Source organism: Ambystoma mexicanum, chromosome 2p (genome assembly GCF_040938575.1).
Source record: "Ambystoma mexicanum isolate Mex_15411 chromosome 2p, UKY_AmexF1_1, whole genome shotgun sequence".
Taxonomy (NCBI): Eukaryota; Metazoa; Chordata; class Amphibia; order Caudata; family Ambystomatidae; genus Ambystoma; species Ambystoma mexicanum.
In genome coordinates, this window is record NC_090923.1 from 1,087,390,037 (window position 1) to 1,087,403,008 (window position 12,972).

The 12,972-nt window shown below is 48.1% G+C and overlaps 1 long non-coding RNA gene across 1 annotated transcript in view; it reads left to right on the forward strand.

Moving 5' to 3' along the window:
* Positions 1-3,701, forward strand: part of LOC138566000 (uncharacterized) — a 31,440-nt gene extending 27,739 nt beyond the window's left edge. Inside the window, exon 3 of the long non-coding RNA XR_011301771.1 lies at positions 2,840-3,701. This is a non-coding gene — a long non-coding RNA (uncharacterized lncRNA). The remainder of the gene's footprint in view (positions 1-2,839) is intronic.
* Positions 3,702-12,972: the final 9,271 nt, after the last annotated feature.

A 12,972-nucleotide genomic window follows, 5' to 3' on the forward strand; every position in this document is an offset into this window, starting at 1 on the left:
GCTCATAATTCTTGACATGAAGAAAGGAACGGCCGCAATGATGGATAAATACTGGGTTTGCGGAAACATGGCGTACCTGCATTTCCCGCAATCATGCAGAGGAACGTGCTCTCTGGCAATGCTGCACTCCGCACTTATGGTAATCCCAGCCAGCCATAGTCGCAGCGAGAGCACACACGAAGCAGCTTCAGAAGGACCATCGCCAGCAGTGCCTGAAGGAAGTACCGTGTACACCGTAGATGAGGAAGGTGTGCAAGAAACCCGCCAAAGAAGGAAATTATCCTAAAACTATATTTCGGCCAAACCCCAGAGCTCCTGGGCCAAATACCCGACAGGTTCCGATTGTTCAGCTGCGTAGAAACTTTCTTCGCATCCCTCGTTCCCAGCATCCAGGCAAGGGCAAATGCTTACAAATCACTAGGTGGGAGTTAATCCAGCTGGCCAGCGACAATGAAGAAGGGTTTAACGCCATCAAGCTCGAAATCAGAGCCCTGCGGTTGATGACAATGCAAAACAGATATGTTCTGGATCTGTTAACAGCAATTGATGGAGGTGTTTGCCTAAGAATCGGGAGCGCATGTTGCACATTTGTACCTTCTGCAGATGCTGAAAACGGGTCCCTCTCCCACGTGATAGTAGCGGTACATGATCTCGGAGAACAGATGAAGGACGAAGAAGGGGCACAGACCAGTGCTTGGTTTGACAATCTTTTTTCATGGGTACCTTCTTGCCTAGGAACGATGGTAAAACTTCTCGTACCACTCATCCTCTTTTTACTCCTCATTTTTTGTGTGTGTCAACTGGGACTCCAATGTTGCGCAAATGCGGTGCTAAATGGTGCAATGATGATGGTAACAATGGTCGTGCAAATGGTGTGGCACAAATAAAACACAAAGCAGAAGTACAAACAGGGGAAAACTCGGAACCCAAGTATAGGATGACTGCCATATATAATACAGGGCATATCGTGGACAGTTTATATCACACAACCATAAAAGAACACAGAGAATTAGAATGGTACAAGGAAGTATGGGTAGATCTGGAAGGTGAGGGAGGGTGTATCTATATGAGCTGCACCCCAGATGAGTATGCCAGAAGGGGACACAGTCTCAGAGCAGTATGTAGGGCATGGATGCCAATAAAGGGAACACCTGCATGGGACGAAGCAGTGGCTGAAGAGGAGGAACATAAGAGATTGGGATGATTACATTATTTGTTACTTAAGTAACGAAAGGGGGGAATGAGTGGAAGGAGGGGATATTTTAGACCCCCCCTCCCTTATTCCTGCTCTTCCTCAGTAGGCCCAGTCGCAGCTGCTCTGGGTCAGGGCCCCGGCCCCAGGGCACTCGCACGGGAATACCCTTGGAACAGTGTCCTCCCCTTGTGATGTTCCCCCAAGTAATGTAGAACTAGAGGTGGATAGGACTCCATTTTGTAAAGCACCAGCACCAACTTCATTTTGTAATTCTAAAACAACTGTGTGATTCCAATGCAAGCCTGCAGCTCGCCCAGTTAGGCGCACACCGCGAGCGCCTCCCCCCACCTCCTCCCGCTGTTCACCATCCCTGCAATTGTTCAGTTCCCATGAGAAGACTGTCTGCGAGAATGCAACAAAATACACACTGTATCTTCTGCCTTCCGTCTTACTTCACTAGCCCAGATTCAGCCCTGAGCAGAAGCCAGGGCAGAGGTTATTCATCTCCATAAACCTGACTGACACCCCCATAGACCCTGGCCATAAAAACATGATGCCCCTGAATAGAGTCAACAGACAAGAATCACCCCTGAGGCTTTGATCCATTACGATTATAACAAACAGAGCCAGTACACCTTCCGCAAGCATAAGTATGTAAATTTAACGTGGGCCAACTTGTATATGAGTAACCAACACAATATGCGTGCATAACCAGAAATGTTCGTGTTAAACCTTAATAACGAATGTATAACATACACTAATACAGGTTATAAGGGTACTCATGGAAATAATATTTTATGCATGCCAGCACAGAGCTACCTTGTGTCCAGTAACCTATGAGTCTTAAGTGTAAATTTATATGTGTCATAGTCTGCAAGAATAATGTAGTGGCAAGTTTTTCTAATAAGCCTTAGTCTTTAAGAGGTGCACACGCAAGCTGCAAGTAGGGAGCCATTCTGTTCTCTTGTACATACAGAAGATGAACATTGAATTATGTGTTTTTAAACTTTGATGTTTCTTTGTGCAATGATAAGTACATTGAGCCAAACGAGTGACATAGTATGCTTTAGTTTAGTATGACTTAAGTGCAACTCAGCAAGCCACATTTAAAAAGTCTGAATGTACAATCGTGTTTTAAAGAGCCACGTTACATAATGTATCAGAAAATCAGCTCACGAGAAAGCCTCGACTCTCCCATGCCATCAGGGTGTCAAATGAGGTCAGCAAACGAGTTAAAGGTATTTGGACACTTGATCATCGAACCCGCAATGAAAATGTAATTCCACAATGATATGCGCCTTTTGTGACCCAGCCCTTTTTCATTTGTATATTCAACATTGCTTTTAGTGCTATTAGGTGGACACCCTAAACCATGCAATGACCCCAAGGACCCTACCCCTTAGTTAGTATATCCTGAATTGTTTAAACAGATCATGCACAGTGTTTGACAAGTGAAATCGAGTCTATGACCAGTAATAAATAATGTATCTTTGAACCATATTTTGCAAGTATTAGGATACAGGCCTCTGAGGTCACCGGATGAACAAATCATGGTAGTGAATGGATGAGAATGTGTGGCCACAAGAGTAAAATGTTATTTCAGTCTAACAATACAAAGAATAAAACCTTGATTCATCATGCCAGCCTGATGAGCCCAGCTGACGGAGTGACCCCGGACACCACGTCGCCTCATCACGTGCCCTCGGACCAATCAGCCATCGCCGACCTTACAGCACCCATAGGTGCCTACTCTTAGTGTCCAATCCCAATCTTTCTTGCGCCCCCTAGGACTTCCCCCAAGGATGATGCTTTTGTGTATAAAACCAAAATGTAACATGTTTTCTGCAGAGCGTTCTCGGTGTGAGCAGAGTAGATTCTGCATGCCCTATTTTAGATAAAGAACTTTCTTTACCACCAGCACTTGGTCTTGGTCTCATTCCCTCTCGGGAGGTGACCTTATTGACTCCATTTGGAGATTTAATTGTATTTTGGGGGTCTCTCACTTTCAGAGGTGAGCTATTTTGAACTGGCAGAACTACATCTTTTGGTATGACTACCTGAAACCAGCTGTGGTTTACATTTCCTTTTGAATCACGATTGTTTCATAAAGAAGACCTCTATCGAATTTGGTTCGGGAGTGAGGGCAAGCATAGGTTTGGACACAGACAAACTTTGGTTTTGGACTCACGGACATTGACGGCCCTTAGAAACATCAGTTGAGGGAACATACCCCTTAGAGTTAGGGCCAGATAGGCATTACACCAACCCCACAAAGTTTGATAATAAAGGTTATGAGCCTGTGGGCATCATTCCGAGATTGGAGGTAGTCATGGCGCTATTTGCGCCATGACTGCCTCCAATAACAGGTCCGGCACCGGTATGGTTCAATGGGGACTTACCGGTGTAGTCCGACCTATGCGGGACCGGTTAGTCCCCATTGAAAAAGCCATTCCCCATTCCCATTTGAGCCCCTATAGGGCTCAAATGGGAATGGGGAAGGCGCTAATAACGGTACCGCAAATTGCGGTATTGTTATTGGCTCTGAGTTCCCTTAGCGGGTCCCGTCCATAACGCCTGGTCTGACCAGGCGTTAAAGGAGGGACCCGCTAAGGGAACTCGTAATAGGGCGGTAAGGGATTACCGGCACCGGTCTCCTTACCGGTGCCCGGTATCCCTTACTGCCCCACTCGGAATGAGGCCCTGTGTCTCTTGATACCGTACCTGTCTCACAGCATATATCAACAAGTATGAAAAGATTTGAACAAACAACTATTAGGGGATACTACCCAATCTACTGACTAGGTGTTGAGACCCTGGGTCTCAGCGGGGATCCTAGTAGGTGGGACGTTTCCCCAATGTCCCAAATCCAAAAAGAAAGAAAGAACTTAGGTTCCCTGGGCGTTCTCCCCAGTCAAAACAAATATATAATGCATCGATAATAAATATGCATCAACACATGGACTTGTTTTATGTGTTTAATGAAGACTTACACCTTCTCACTGTACCCCCAGCCCCTTGTGCCTCCTCACGTTTCTGCTCCTTCCAACTCTTGGCCCCCCCTCCACTGGAACTCCCTACCCCTCTCTATCCGCTCCTCCCCCTCCTACCCATCTTTCCACTCCTCCCTGAAAGCCCTTCTTCACCACTCCCCCCTGACTCTCCTTCCCTACCACTCCCCCCTATCCCTACCCATCCCTTCCCCTCCCTCCTTCCACACATCTCGATGACCTCACATAAGACGCTGACTGAAAGCCCTTCCTCACCACCCCCCCCTGACTCTCCTTCCCTACCGCTCCCCCCATCCACTACCCATCCCTTCCCCTCCCTGCTTCCCCCTCATCCCGATGACCTCATTCAGGAAGCTGTAACCACCTAATGGTGTTAAGTTCACCTGTGAACTCCCCCCCTCCTTCCATTCCCCACTTCCTCTTGAGTTAATTGTTCCATATACTGTACCACTAGTTTGTTTCAAGTTTGTAAATATGCTTCTTTCTTATGTACTGTTGTTATTCTGTAAAGCGCTTTGGAGCAAAGCGCTATATAAACTCAATAAACATAAACATAAAACAAAATTAGAGTACAAATTAAAATTAGGTCTGAGCTAACAGGTGTTTCGAGCCAGCGGGCCCTTACTCAGGGCTCTTTAATATCAAAGTCTCAACTCAAATGTCAACAATTTTATGTTGTATAGTGTTTTCAGGTTAACTTATTCACTTTTAATTCATTATGAATGGCCATTCAGGGACCTTATACCCTGCTAGGCTCTACTTGGTAGGCTCTAATAAAGACGTGCAGTACGTTAATAGCACCAGTTACACGTTGTGGCGAGAATATTGAAGTTAGCGCATGATAACGCACACAGAACAGACCGCTCCTTAGTAACAGAGATGTCTGGTCTCACCCCGGACTCTCGTCCCCAAAAGAACAAGATTTTGGACCTCATCAGGAGTCTGGCGGTATCCCAGCATTAATTCCGCTGAGCAGAATTAGCGTTACCACTGTGTCCTCCGGCGCAAGAGGCAGCGGATCACAACCTGTCATGAACACGCACACCACTTCGACGGTTACACTAATTCCGTCTCGTGGAATTAGCGCAGAAACACGCACCCCGCCCACAAACCGCCAAAAACCAGCGCAATTACCATTACTGTTGGACAGTAGTCAGTGCTAATATTAGCGCCGGAGGAAATAGCGTCATGCCGGAACAGACAGCATGGCAGCAGCCATCTTTAAAAAGAAAATTCACCCCGAATCCCACACTTCCTGCAGCCATCCGGACCCAAAAGCCACTGGGATCATGTTGCAGGACAGGACCAGAAGGAAGGTGCCCGAAAACCAGCTCCGGCAGCCTAAATTCAGTCAGAGGGCGCTACAAGTCTTCACAGGTGAGGTGGTGGGACATTGTGATGAGCTATATGGGAGCACGCAGAGGGAAACATTGGACAGCGGAAGTCTGCAATCTGGCAGACAATAAGTCACAGCGGTTGGCATGCTGCCCCCCACCGGATGCTGAAGATTGTTGCAAATGGTGAAATGATCTAAGGATCAGAGTGCAGGGCCTCCTCCCCCAACACAGGCAGGAGCCCATGTCCACAGGAGGCGACACCACAGAGACCCTTGTCCTCACATTGTGGGAGGAGAAGGCAAGCAGCATCCTCGATAAGGATGGGATCGAGGGAGTTGGCGAAGCGGAGGCTGGTGCCAGCAGCCAGGAGGCAGGAGGCGAGTCATTCCCCACTCCCCAAATGCACATTGCAAATGACCAACCAAAGAAAGTGTCCCTTAGCATAAAATGTAACAATGGACAGGGACACATGCCAGCAAGCACAGCAGCTGGCCCGGGCAGTCACGGTAACCTGATGGGGTGCCACATCAGCCCCTCTCCACAGCAGCCTGGAGGGCTATCCAAGCGCAATGCACCCCACTCCCATGCTGGGGTTCACCGTGCCAGCAGGAGTGTGGCGTTTGACTATCCATGACACCGCACAGCCGTCACACCATCATGTGCTGGGCCTCATCGGGCAGCCCCATGCTTGTATGGCAGACAAGTCCCATGGCACTGTTTGACTCCCTGCACCTACATGGGTACAGCGAGCCAAACAAAACCAAACAGAGCAGTGCTGCTGGCTGCACAGCAGCGTCCCATTGAGCCATGGCAGTGCCCTGGATGATTCAACTAAATCCACTACCACCAGGTGTGTATCACCAGGAGAGGGGCTGTGGGGGCCTGAGCACATACGATCATCCAATGTGCTGATAAACATAAGGCTGGGCCTGGATGCCAGCAGATGACTTAGAGTATGCCACAGTATGCATAACCCTGCATGGCCCTTTGCATCCATGTTTGACTCAGCCACCTGCACCTGCATGGAGAGCCTGCCTTGGTCGCAGAAGGGCCAAAGGTCACCTGACCATGGGTCACAGACACGCAGCTGCAAAAAGACCCACCCTGCCGTGGGACATGCAATGGGCCATGTACATCCATGCCCTTCTCGCCACATGGGTGGGTGTCACTCTGATCAATAGCATGTGTGACTTGCATGCCAATGCAGGTCAAAGCACGATGCCCGAGAGCATGACATTTGTCCCCTACAGACTCTCAGGCGGCACAGGAAGAGGCTGAGGAGGATAAGGGGGAAGGCTCATCGGCGACTGGGACCTCCAGGGCTTCAACGTCTGTTACAATCCCTGAAGGATGACGTGACACGCAAACGCAAGGCACAGCAGGCCTCACCAGGCCCCAGCAGGCCCCAGCAAGACCAGGCCTGCTGGTGGCAGTGCAGGCCCTGCGCCCACCCCACATGCCTCATGGAGCACCAGCACTCTGCACCCAAACTGACAGCCACATAACCTGTGACAGATGACAAAGCTGCTGGCAGGCGTGACGAAGCCAGTCAGGAGCACACCACCTGACAGCCACAGGGCGTGGATGAATGGCACAGCCAGACAGCATGCTACACGGCCACCAGGCCCAGACACCAGAGGATGTTATGGACAGCCACTCATATGGGTCTCCAAGTTTCAGTCCCAGCTCACCCCATAGCCCCTAACCCATTCCCCAGCCCACACCTAGCCACATCTTGCAGAGGCTGGACACCATGGAGAGGCAGCAAGTCGAAATGCAGGCTATTGCCAAAGCCCACTCCCTCCACCTCTAGGCTATACAGGACTGCATACAAGAAGCTACACACAGGATTGTGAGGAGCATGGAGTGCAACCGGGCACAGGCGGTGGCTACAACTGCCGCACTGACAGTGTACGTCCAGCGTGTGAGGGAGTTGACAGAGGGAATGTCTGCCTTTGCAGAGGCCATGGAGCAGACCATGGAACTGACTCTGCAACATATCCGGGGGCCAGAGTCCAGTGCCTCGAGTTCTGCAACACCTAATGAGGGGTCACTACCAATTACCCTAAGGCGCCGGTCTGAGCGTAATCTGAGCACAATGTTACTTGGGGAAGCCCTGAGGAGAAAGAGGCCACAGCAGTGACTCTTTCCTACTTGTTACCCACAATGGGCATGTTGGGGTGATGTTGTGGGATTGGGGATAGGTTGTTGGGGTGGTGTTGTGGGGTGGGGCAGGGGGATAGTGTGTTTGGGTGTTGTGGGATGGGGAGGGGGAAAGTATGTTGGGTGGTGTTGTGGGGTGGGGGAGAGGGGTTAGTTTGTGCACTACAACATTAAACCATTGTTCAACTGAATCAATGTAAGGACATTCCTCATTGTGTCAAATGTGTTTAATCATAAATGTGTTACACTACACAATGGTGCATGGTACGTGCCATGTTAAAATATTAGAAAAAATTGTCCATCAGTTCCTGGCAAACCACTCATCCAGCTCTGATGTAATCTCTGCAAATGCTTTAAAGACGCCTCTGCCCCAGGCCCTCTGTCCTCATCCTCTGGAGATGGTATGTCCACATCGGGTGTAGAGGGACATTCCTCTGGAGGCAGGTATTGTGCAGCATGGCACACACCAGCACAATTTTCCACACTTTCTCTGGGATATACATAAGTGCACCTCCTGTACGGTCCAAGCAGCGGAAACAGGCCTTCAGGAGGTCAAAGGTACACTCAATGCAGAACCGGTCCTGACGTGAGCGTGACTGTAGGCCAATTGCTATGGTGTCTGTCGATCCCGCACAGGTGTCATGAGCCAAGGAAGATGCGGGTATCCAGAGTCACCTGCATGCAGAAATGCAGAGCAATGAGTCACATTGTATTGTGTGGGTGTTGCCCTTCACAACATCAGGGCAAAGGGCATTGAAAAGGGATGGGGAAGCTTGCCACCACCTCCCCCTTCTACTAAATTCATGACAAGGAAGAAGGCCAGAAAGCACTGCAATTCCCAATTGACCTATGATTGACAAGTATGTTGAGAGGTACCCCCTCAGCTAGCCATACCGATCAAGGGCCATACAGATCTATCCACACGTGGATGAAGAGCCACAGGCTATGATTAAAGACACCTGTACGGACAGCTTGAACTGGACACCAAGAAGTCATGTTGTTGACATCGTTAGAGACACCACGACATAGCAGCTTTAGACATGAAGCGCACGTGCCATCCGCACTCCGGGACACAAACATGCACCCGAGTACATGAAGAACACGAGCGTACAGTTCTATAATTACTGGACAGATACATATATATACTGTTATTGCTTTCATTATTTTGCCATTAGCCAAATGCAGCAAGGCAGAAACAGCAAGGTGCAAGGGATCCTAAGCAAAGTTTGCAGATGCTTACATGAGAATAACCCTATGGAACTGCAGGAGCACCAATGGGACCTGACAGAGCCAAGTGTGACTAAGCTATGGAGAATGTAGTCTAGCATGGGCACTGTGGAAACCACATTATAAGGTTTAGGAAAATTACAGCAGGCCTCATGCCTCTGAGCAAGAAACGAGCTGAGCCGATTCAGACTGGACAGAGAGCGAGAAGTGTGATACAGGGCCTGCAGCCAAGGTCAAGAGATACAGATGACATTCCAATCCCCAGACGACAAAGGGACTAGCTACAGAAAATACTGACAAATCCTCATAATTCAGAGCTGTGCAGCTCAAATTTGTGGTCTCTGAAAACTTGGCACAGCCGAAGCAGACAATGGACAGCGATCGACGGTGGGACAGAGAGACTCTCCCAGCTGAAAACAAGTGCAGACAGCGACATTTGTTGCAACGTGTGAGGCACATTCTCATGAGCGTAAGGTGGTACACACAAGTTACAATGTAGACACATAGCCATTCTCGTTACCTTGAAGAGGTACACAGCGAGCTGACAACCTTTGCGGATCCCAAGCCTAGTGACGTCAGCTCTAGCCAATCACAGTTTAGTACCCTAGGGGTGGATAGCAACGGGCAAGAACCAATGGTAAGTTCACCACACTGCAACAATGTTATTATTAGTGACTTGGGGATGGAACAGGCCAGCCATCTGACATGCGAGGGCCAGTAGAATAACATCTATAATGTAGAGTGCTAAATACACAATCGTGTGGACTGATAGGTTTTCTGGAAAGGGGCCCAGGTTGTGACGAAATCCTGATGATACTTGGAAGTAAAACCGGCCTGCAAGCCGAGGAAGAGTGATGGGCATGGATATTTCTTTGTTCCTGTGATGATCCATGTTGGTTTTGCCTGTCATAAACAGCAGTTTGAACTTGCCATTGACTGAGTCCTCTGTGTATTCTGGGGGAGGGAGTTGGGCCCTTCAAGTCTGCAGACTTCCAGTGTCCCTATGGCATACCTGGGGGGCCGTCCCCAACAAGTTGGAAGCCAAGTGGATGGTTGGCTGCGCTAGCCCAGGACCAGGCTGTCTCCTCAGCCACAGAACTTGAGAGGCTGCAGGACCCTCACATATTTCGAGAAGACAGGAAAAGGCATGCCTGTGAAAAGGTTGTCAGGAGCCCCTTGGAAATCATCCTGCCCGAAGTCAGCGAGGAGTCCAGGCAGACCAGGACAGGGAAGTGAGCACCTTCTGGAGGAGTCAGCAGCCGAGCAGTGCCAGCAGACCATAGAGTGCAAGTATTGACCCAGTCTAACGGCAACTGTGTGTCTGAGGGAGGGTATTGAGTATTGTGAATTATTGTTTAGTATCGTCGAGTATTGTCAAGGTATTGTCTAGTATTGTCAAAGTTAGTAGGGACAGGAGCGGAGGCAGAAGTCCTTCTTCCATGTTTAGGGCACATCCGGTCTTGGACGTAAACGGTTCTGGTGAATAACCTAGACCAGTGGTCTTCAAACTTTTCATGCCATGGCCCCCCCTGAGCAGAAAATAAATTGTTCGGGACCCCCCTACCCCACCCCTCTGTGTTGGCGTTATTTTGTTGTTATAGAGAGGGCTGCAGAATGCGTGTTGCCATAATTATGAAGGAATATGCTGTTGGGGAGACATTCCAAGACACTAGGACAATCACATCCAATCCAAACACAGAAACCGTGCAAGTAAACACAAAATTCTCCAGTAGAGCTTCCATTTTCTCAAAATACATTCCTATTAGTATATTCAGCAGAAGGCAATTTGATTTTACAGAGCAAGCACTAATGGGAAGGGTGGGCATGTCTCTCTGCAGAAAGTGAGTCAATGTGTGGCTTTATTTCTGAGACTGCCACTCTGAGGTTGTCCTCCACTTCCAGCCTTGTGCGGTATTTAGTTTTCAGTACAGCCAATGCTGAAAAGCCTATTTCGCACAAGTAGGAAGACCCAAAGGGTAAGATAGACTGTATAGCAGACCTTGCCAATGTAGGATACTCCAGGATTACCTTCACCCAAAAGTCACCCACTGCAATGTTCCTAAATTCAGATTGCAGAGTAGTGTCCTCTGCCAGAAAAGGCTGCATCACCCAGTCATTAATGCCAGCATTTTCTTCAGTGAAGTATTTATCAAAGCTGGACCTTAATGTTGTTAGGTGACTTGTGATTGGTTCTAGGACATGCAGCAGGTTGTACTGTTTCCTCAATTGCTTCTGCAAGCAATGGGAACTGAACTGCTACCCCAGCTCCAATTGTTAGTTTCCAGAGGTCTAGCTTCCTCTTGAAGACAAATACCTTTTTATTCACTGTAAATAAATTGGCATTGGCTCCTTGCAAAGACATACTGAGGGTATTTAGCTTATCGAAAATATCAGCAAGGTATGCCAAGAGCACAAGCCAGCGGGGATCACACAGATGGTTTGCCAGAGTCCACATCCAAAAGGAATTGCTGCACTTCATTTCGGAGTTCAAACACATGTTGCATCACTCTTCCCCTGGACAGCCATCTGACTTCTGTGTGAAAGAGCAAACCATCATGTTCTGACCCCATTTCTGCACACAGAATTGCAAAGAGACGTGCTCTTGTTAGCTGTGCTTTGATGGCATTAACTATTTTAACAGCTGAACTGAGTACATCAGAAAGTTCATTGTCCATATTCCGAGCAGCAATCGCTTCACAGTAAATTATGCAGTGTGTCCATGCAACATGTGGAGAGACTGCCAACACTTTGGCCTTCAACCCCGATCTATCTCCACGCACTGAAGGGGCACCATCTGTGCACATTCCTATGCAGGCTTCCCATCTCAAACAGTGGCTGCTCATAAAATCATTTAAAATGTCAAACAGTTCTGATGCTGTTGCCCTGGTTTTAATGGCCTTACAAAACAAAAAGTCTTCCAATATTGTGGTTGCCCCACAGTACCTTACATAGGCTATTAAATGAGCCTCTCGGGATATATATGTTGCCTCATCCAACTGTAAGGCAAAGAGACTCGTTTGCAGCTGTGTGATTGACCAGTGATATTTTCTGCCATCTCAGACTCACGTCGGCTGATGGTGGTGTCTGACAGAGGAATCATGTTTAGTTTGTCTGCTACACTTTCAGCACCCATTCTCCTGCACATTGCGATGGCTGCTGGTAGAACGACTTTGTCAGCATCGGTGAACGTTTTTTTATTTTTTGGCAAGGAGGTAGGCAACATCATAAGATGCCTTCAGTGCACTGGCTGGAGTAGAAGAAATATTTTCCACTGTACCTTTCTGCTGACTGATGACTTTTAACTTGCAAGCAAAGAAGTCTCTGCTCTTGTCAATGAGATCCCCATGTTTTGTTTCCAAGTGGCGTCTTAATTTGGTTGGTTTCATGCTCTCATTGGCTAAAGTTGCTCCACACACCACACACTGAGGTCTTGTTTGGAGGTAAATCCAAGGTATAAATATGTGCCATCATACTTCCTGGCATTTGCAGGTTTTTTCCTGTGTCAATGTCTCTGTCTGCTTTCTTTTTCACACTACCTTTTTTGGGCAAAAAGAAGTGCTCCATTTCAAAATGGGTTCCTCACCTATGAAAAAATGTAAACTCCCATATTAATGCCTTTTCATATGCTTTGTTGATACCTTCATTTACGTGCCGAATGAGGTACAGTAGGATTTGAAAACGATAATTCAAAAACAAAAATGCAAAACATGTAGCTGTGACAAAATCAAACATGCACCAGAAGGCTTTTGAGCAATTATTAGGGACTGAAAAAAACATGGTCCTCCAATAGTGCACCACATGTGTTGTGGTGTTCTACATGTCCTATGGGTCCCGCTTTGAAAATCTGGTTAGTTTTCAGAATCAGCAAGGGACATCGCTAACTGCTTGTGCTAGCCACAAACCATTGGGGCATTATGTGGTGGTCCTCTAAGAAAGAAATTCTACCTTTGCCTCCAATAAGCCTTCAGACAACCATAGCCGCTTCACCCATCCCTTCACAATTCACTATTCACTTGTACAGAGACCTCATTTCTCCCCCGCT